We start from the raw sequence: 7,934 nt of genomic DNA on the forward strand, positions 1-7,934 counted from the left end.
TGTTTATTTGAGAGAGAGAGAGAGAGAAAGAAAGCACGAGCCGGAGGGGCAGAGGGAGAGAGAGAATCTCAAGCAGACTCCCTGCTGAGCACGGAGACCAACTTGGGGTTCAATCACACAACTCTGAGATCATGACCTGAGCAAAAATCAAGAGTCAGACACTCAACCAAATGAGCCACCCAGGCGCCCCCCCCAATTTTTTAATTTCTCTATGTATGACATAGTATTTTCATTCCCAGGCATCATTCAGAAAATGATCCATTAAAGAAAAAAAAAAAAATCTGCAGCACTTGAAGTCTCTCCATGCCAATGTAACAATGACTATCCACTTGCTAAAACAAATATATTCTTAAGTAAATTTTTCAATCACTATAAAATATATCTTCTTTGTGATAAAACAACAACAACAACAACAACAACAACAGTGAGTTACCAAGCTGTTAGGGCAATGCATCATCATAATGATAAAACAAATTACTGTCCTTGGTAAATTCAATGAACACCATTTAAGTGGAGGATGGAAGCCAGATAGAAATTACTAATAGAGATAAAGCAGGGAGTTAGCAATGTCCTTTGGAATTGAATATGTGCACGTTAACGGGCATTATCAGCCTTCCATGTTTTTAAGAAAGATATATTAGGCACCATTCAGTACTCTCAGGGAAAACCTTTAAGGAGTTTTATAAAGTATGATTTGTCATACCTAGTTTTATTGTGAATATTTATCATGAAGCGTTAACATCATGTTCTAAAATAATCACAACAGAATAAAGCACATCGGTCCGTCAGCACACATTTATTCAGCAACTGTGTGTTTGATGCGTAAGGCGCCATCAAAGTCAAAGCTTTTTCAGCTCTTACGGCTGAAGTTTGCTCAGTTTTCCCTCATGCAGTTCTTCATAATATTTTAGGACATCAAAAACTGTTAAGCTGGTAATGAAGGAACATTCCCTGTTTTAAAATTTGTTAATGAAGTAGATTATAATACATAAAAGGACATTATTTCCTAAGTTTTCATCTCAATAAATCTTCACCAAATATACAACTATATGACCAACACCAGATAAAAAAGGGCATTACACACAATCCAGAAGCTTCTTATTCTCCCTGCCAGTCATTCCACCTCTTTGATTAACTACTAGCCTTTATCTAACAGAACAGATAAGCTTTTCCATGATGCCACACACTTTATATAATAGAATCATACAGTATGGGCTCTTCTGTTACTGGCTTCTTAAATATTATGTTTGTAGGATTCCTCCACATGACTGCATGTAACTGTAGATTGTTCATTTTCATTGCTACGTAGTATTCCATTGTGAGGAGAGGTGGATAGATAGAATACACACACACACACACACACACACACACAGAGTTCTCACTGTATTTATTGATTTCTCTTTTGGAAATTTGAATGGTTTCAGTTTGAGGCTTATACAAGTAGTGATGCTAAGAACATTCTAATGTATACCTTTGGTGAATAGATAAGTATATAATTAGAAATGAAATTGCTAGGTCATATATCCTTATCAATTTGTAAATACATTTTCAAAATGGAAAAACGGGGAAAAACCCCAAGTAATAAAAAAAATCATTTAAAAGCTCACCATTTAAAAAAAAAAAACATACAAAGTAAAAATTTAACTCTACCCTATTTCTCACCCCGTGCCAGACAACCACATTTAGCAACCTGCTACGACTCATCCAGACTTTCTCTGTGCTACGCAGAATTTAAAAAGGTAGAGCAACCATTAAAAGTGACAGTCAGGAGTGAAATTGTACCAAGTGTTGAGTGAGAATGTTAATTCGCATTTCAAAAATACCTCATCACCAAAGTACAGGCAGTATTTCTGACCACATCATAGCAACTGAACTGAGAAGCATACACCGTAAGATTGGGAGCCTATTGCTATCTTCACCAGCAGATAGCCAACAGCTCAAGAAATGAGTTTACTGACATTTTAAGGTGCTTTCAATGAGCTCATAATTTGAATTGCATTCAACTGTGATCTCTGACAGCTATAGCAAAGTTTTACAGTTTTATGGGTCTTTATCATACGGGCATCTACATGAAAGCACTTGTGGCTCAAATTCTAGCAGACACACGTCACGAGAAAAAATACACTTGAATTCATCATCTTGAATTCTCTATGTGCATCCATATTCAGCGTTTTTAAAAAAAGTAAATACAAATATTTGGCATATCTCTTCATACAAAGAAATACATACATTTTCACAGTGAGATCCTTCCTTAAAAAACAAAAACAAAAACAAAACCCAAAAAAACCCCACTTTCTTTTCTGATAGACAATTAAATATTTTTAAAGACTCCTACCACTTTAAATGTGCAATGACCTCATCATTCTCATCTCGGTTTCTTGCTTATAGAAAAAGCAGTTCCGTTTTCTCCCACTATTTAAATTTCAAGTAAAAACAACGGCTCTTCTTTGAACCTCACCTAGGTCTCTTACTTCTCTCTACCCTCCTCCTCCTCTACGGTGAAATTTCCTGAAGCTTTTGAAATATCAAAAGAGAAGAGATGGTATTATCTTCCTTTTTAATTTTAGACTCAACTACAGATATTTTGAAACATCTTTGTGCTTTTAGATAAATCACTGCACTGTGCAAATGGTTAATTCCTCCAAAAAATCCTTAGAAGTGTCTTGTTACCTAAGGTAAGCTCCCCCGCCCCCCGTCTCTTTCTCCTGAAGTTACCTGCACACGCAAATTTTAGTTTAAAATTGACATCTGAGGGTTTTAAGAACAATTCCCACTGAGGCCTGACTGAAGAGTATTTTTTTAAAAAGATTTTTAATTTATTTATTTGACAGAAAGAGAGAGAGAGACAGAGAGAACAAGCAGGGGAGCAGCAGAGGGAGAGGGAGAAGCAGGCCTCCTGCTGAGCAAGGAGCCTGACATGGGGCTCGATCCCAGGAGCCTGGGATCATGACCTGAGCCGAAGGCCGATGCTTCACCAACTGAGCCATCTAGGCGCCCCTGAAGAGTATTTTTAAGAAAAGTACATATTCCTTTACACCCCAAATTTATTGAGTGCTTACATATGCCACATCCTAAACCAAGGGCTTTATATCTATAAATTCATTTAATCCTCACCCCTCAAAAGGAAGGAAAGCTACAAGATAAATACCTCTACTATTGCGGTTGATATTCCTATTTAATAAATAAGGAAAATAGGAAATAGTGCAGTTAAGTAACTCTCCTAAGACCATGTACTATCGAAGACTGGGGCCAGGATCTGATCCCATGCAGAATGACAACAAAGTTCACCACCAAACCCTGTAGTGTCCCAATTCATGTGTATGTCTGTATATTCAAAATACTTCTAATTTATTCACTGCTGCCACACAGAACTTGAAAAAACAGTAAGAAATAGCTTCAATGCCCAAGATCAAGAATGATTATTTCTACAAAGCTCCAATGTCCCTGGAGATGGGTTTGTCAAAAAACTAAGATGACCCATTGACACCAACATCTTAAGACCAATGGCCCCTACAGGTGGGTTCAAAAAGAAGATGGGACAAGTTAGGCACCCCAAGTCCAGGACAAAGATCACAACTTGCAGATGTGCAGTCCTTGAAGGGGAAGAGCGAAGTGTGTACAGGATTCAGGGAAAGCACATACAAAAAAGATAGGAATTAGATAGAGGGTGGGAAGCAAACAAAGAAAAGAACAGATCACCAGTACTTAATGCTCAGAAAGGATACTTGCTAACCTACCACAAGAGGCCTACATTTCCTACTCAAGCCCCAAGAGCCAATGCTCAATAAGCCTGCCTCGACACTGCTGGGAGGTAATGACATACTTGTGATATGTGGGGGCAAGAAGCCAACCCCATTTAGGAAGAAGTTTTCCTAATGCCAGGCTAGCATGGGAGTCCTGGAAAACAGATGTGATGCGCTTAAAGTGGGACAAAGGTGCAAACTGCTGTATCAGAGCCACTCCAGGGAGACTTCCCCTACTTAGCAGTTTGACCTTGGGCCGGTCCTGAGGAATACTCACTATTAGTGGGAGTTCGTCAAATTTAGGGATGCATGTCTGTCGAAAGAACTTGGTTATCCCCCCTCCACTGCCTTTTCCATCTCTTTTCCAATCAGAAATCAGTAGAGGAAGATCTAAAAAGAGGCTTACGGTCGAGAGGCTGAATTCCTTGGCAAGTCTAGAAGAGCCACGGCCGAATGGAAGGGGACTAGGACATGGAGAGGAGACGTGTCCACTGAACAAAAGGGATCTATTCAGACCAGCAGATCACGGTGTCCAAGCTGCACAACGTTCCAGGGCAAATGACGTCATAATTGGGGACCTCGGTTTTCTTATGTGGAAAAATAAAAGTGTCACAATGCCTTCTTCACAGGGTTATGAGAAATTTAAATAAGACATGGCACAGTATTTGGCCTATCTCAGGTACTCAGAGATGTCAGCTGACTCCCGCTCTCCTTTCTCGGAGCACTGTACAAATGTTTATGCCTGTCTTCAGGCCTAATTTACTTCCTCCTATGCATTAAACTGATTTCTACGCGCATCTTATCTCCTGCGCTAGCGTGCAAGCTCACGGAGAGTAGGATATATGCCCTATTCGTGAGTATCTTTCTTAGCTGGCATTTAGTAAGTGTTTCTTTGGATGGATAAGTTTAATAAGAGAAGAGACCACTGAAAGACAATGGAGCTTATACTAATCAGGCAAGTGAAGATCGGGAATGGAGATGTTCCAGGAAATATCTGGAAATTTCAACCAGTGGGAAAAAAGAGTCAGAAAAGCCCTTTTAAGTGATGGAGGTACCCATGGAATATGTTCATGGGAACTAGGCAAGATGCTAGAGTGGGACACTAGACTGGGTTTTAAGTTTATGACTTGAGTATAGTTGAACAAGTAAACATCAAATTACTGGGGAAAATGGGAGGAAATAAGTGAAGATAGACATAATTTCCACATTAATAAAAATAAACACTTTTTAGAAGTAATGACTATAGTTCTGGAGTTAGTGAATTCTAGGATTGAATCCTCAGTCAGTTATTAGTTGGTTAAGTGTGGGCAAATTATATAATTTCTCATGTATAATATATGCAGAATAATAGTACCTACTTCAGGGAGATAATGAGGCATTAAATAAGATAATTTATGCTAAAGCACTTAGCCCAGGGGCAGCAATATAAGTGCCCAAGAAATGTCAGCTTTAACAATAATACTTACCATTATTGCTTTCATTTTACAAATGAAAAATACAGCCTCTCTGGGAAGTAGTTTTCCCAAGGTCACATAGCTAGTAAGTGTTGGAACCTGGAATTAAGCCCGGGTTGGACGGTGAGCAAAGCCCATACTCTTTCCACCATATTGTGTCAGACTTACAATAGAAGCTCAGGGTTTGGACACATGAACAAAACAAGAGAATAATTCTTAGAAGGGCAGAGTTGGCACAGGACTAACCTTGTTGGCGATATGGCTTCCTCTGAGCTGCTCTGGCCTGACGTAGGGATTAGTCTCATAGTCAGCGTAAGGAAGGCTTCAACCTGAGGTCTCTGGTCCTGAACCCAACCACGAGGGCTGGAAAGGGGTAAAAACAGGGAGTCAGTCTGGTCACTTCGATCTTCCTTCAATCTTCCTGATAATTGAGCAATCTAGAAGTCAGGACAATATTAACATAACTGGTGAGTATTTATTGTGAAGAGGTGAAATAGTGTAGTGAGAAAGAGTATGGGCCTTCTACTAATACAGACAGGGTTTTAAGTTCAGGATCTTCCACTTATTAACTCAAACTTTGGGTGAGTTATTTAACATCTTTTGGGTTCAGTTTCCCCACCTGTAAAATGACAAAATTAAAAGTAAAAACCACATAAGGTAGCTCTGAAAGTTAGATGTAATAGCGTACACACTACTTTGAGTAAATGGTAGCAATTTGGGACACATTATGAGCGCCCACCCATACATGGTTCCGGCTCTAAGGAGAGATCCAGCCAGTCAAATGTAAATGGAAGTGACATGAGTAACTTAGTGAGGAAAGAGTGAAAAACACCCTGTCCAGCCTCCGGCTCTCTCCTCCCCTGCTGCGGCAACCCTGGGAGACCATGCTGACTCAGCATTATGACAAGTTCGTGCCTCTTTCCCAGCCTGGGTCTCTCAGTAACAACGCGGCACTGGGTTCCTCCTTGCCCTACTTCGGATGTGGGCTTTCAGTGAGAAATAGAACACTGCATCGCCACTGAGATTTAGCAGTCACCACACTGCCCTAGGAGACCGCAGTCTGCCCTGACACAGGTATTACCATCATCACCCATTATCATTGTACTGGTCATTACCATTTCCTTGGTAAACATCACTATACTTAGTATATTTTATGTTATAAATTTTGCTCTATTTTACAACATACTGAGTGTAAATTAAACTAAATATAGTTTGGTAAATACTAAATGTTTTTAAATATTCTATCACCTTTAACTCTCTAAATTATGGGACAGTGCAGTTCCATACTATAGACAATTCAAGAGGCGAGAGTTAATCAAATATGTCCCTTGTAGCTTCTCTTCGCCCCCTCCTCCCTACCCCCGAGCGGTGCTCTGGCCGCCCCACGTTCGCGCAGAGCTCCCAGCTCCTGCTAAGCTAGCCCCCCGTCCTTTTCCTCTAGCCACCATCATGGTCATCTCCCGGGACTTCATCCGCTGGGATGAGCTGCCGTCCGCCATCTGCAAGATCCGGGAGATGACACAGGGGCTGTGCCTGGAGGTGGAGGGGAGGATGGTCAGGAGGACAGACGGTCCCACTGATGACTCGCTCATTGGCGGAAATGCGTCCACAGAAGGCCCCGAGGGTGAAGGCACAGAAAGCACAGTCATCACTGGTGTTGATACTGTCCCGAACCATCACTGGCAGAAAGCGGCTGCACCAAAGCAGCCTACGAGAAGTACGTCAAAGATTACACGAACTCGAGCAAAGCAAACTTGAAGAACAGAGGCCAGAAAGAGCACAACCTTTTAACGACAGGGGCTACAGAACACATCAAGCACATCCACGTTATTGGCAAAAACTCCCCGTTCTTTATTGAGGGTAACGTGAACCGAGATGGCATGGCTGCTCTGCTGGACTATTCTGAGGGTGGTGTGACCCCATATGGGATTTCCTTTAAGGATGGTGTGCAAATGGAAAAATGTTAACGAACTGGCCTCGTACTTTGGATGTATCACCTGTTGTCATAACCGGCTGCTGCTCTCCATCCACACGACACCAGGACCTAGACGAACGGGACTGATGTCATCTTGAGTTCTTGATTTATTTTCACCTTGATTTATCTGGAGTGGAGGCATTGTTTTTAAGAAACAAAAACATGTCCTGAAGGTTGTCTAAAATAAGAATGCATTTAAACTAAAAAAACACACACAAATATATCAGGTTGTAAAATAATCTCAAAAAAGTCTATCAAATGTACATATGGCAAAAACTCAAATTCTCAAATGGAGTAAATTTACTTGAAATATTGATTTTACCTAAACTTAAAAATCTATTCCTAAGATACAGAATACACTTACTTCATTTTTAAAGCAGCTATCGGAAACTTAAAATGAGTAATGAATTGTGTTCGGTGTTGAATTATACAATGATAATTACAGTAAAGGCACAAACAAGTAAACTTTACACCATTCTGATAAGACAGTCAAGTCTGAAACCACGGGGTAAGAAGAAACGAGATGCAAATAAGATGATGTTAGATTTTTAATTTTATCTGATATTATCAAATGACAGCATTATACTACCTATTGAGGTATATATTTTGCATCAAAGAACACCATATGCTTTAGGAAATAACTCCCAAATCTCAGTAACTTACCCAGTCAATGTTTATTTCTCATTTCTATGAAGTCGAATGTAGACGTTCCTGGTCAGGAGGTTCTCCTTCAAGTGGTGACTCAGGAATCCAGTTTCTAAT

At 40.2% G+C, this 7,934-nt stretch overlaps 1 pseudogene; it reads left to right on the plus strand.

Moving 5' to 3' along the window:
- The first annotated feature begins 6,646 nt into the window (after positions 1-6,646).
- LOC123796471 (translationally-controlled tumor protein-like) lies at positions 6,647-7,164 on the plus strand (annotated as a pseudogene).
- Positions 7,165-7,934: the final 770 nt, after the last annotated feature.

Source organism: Ursus americanus, chromosome X, assembly GCF_024610735.1.
Source record: "Ursus americanus isolate L20-20 chromosome X, mUrsAme1.1.p, whole genome shotgun sequence".
Lineage (NCBI taxonomy): Eukaryota > Metazoa > Chordata > Mammalia > Carnivora > Ursidae > Ursus > Ursus americanus.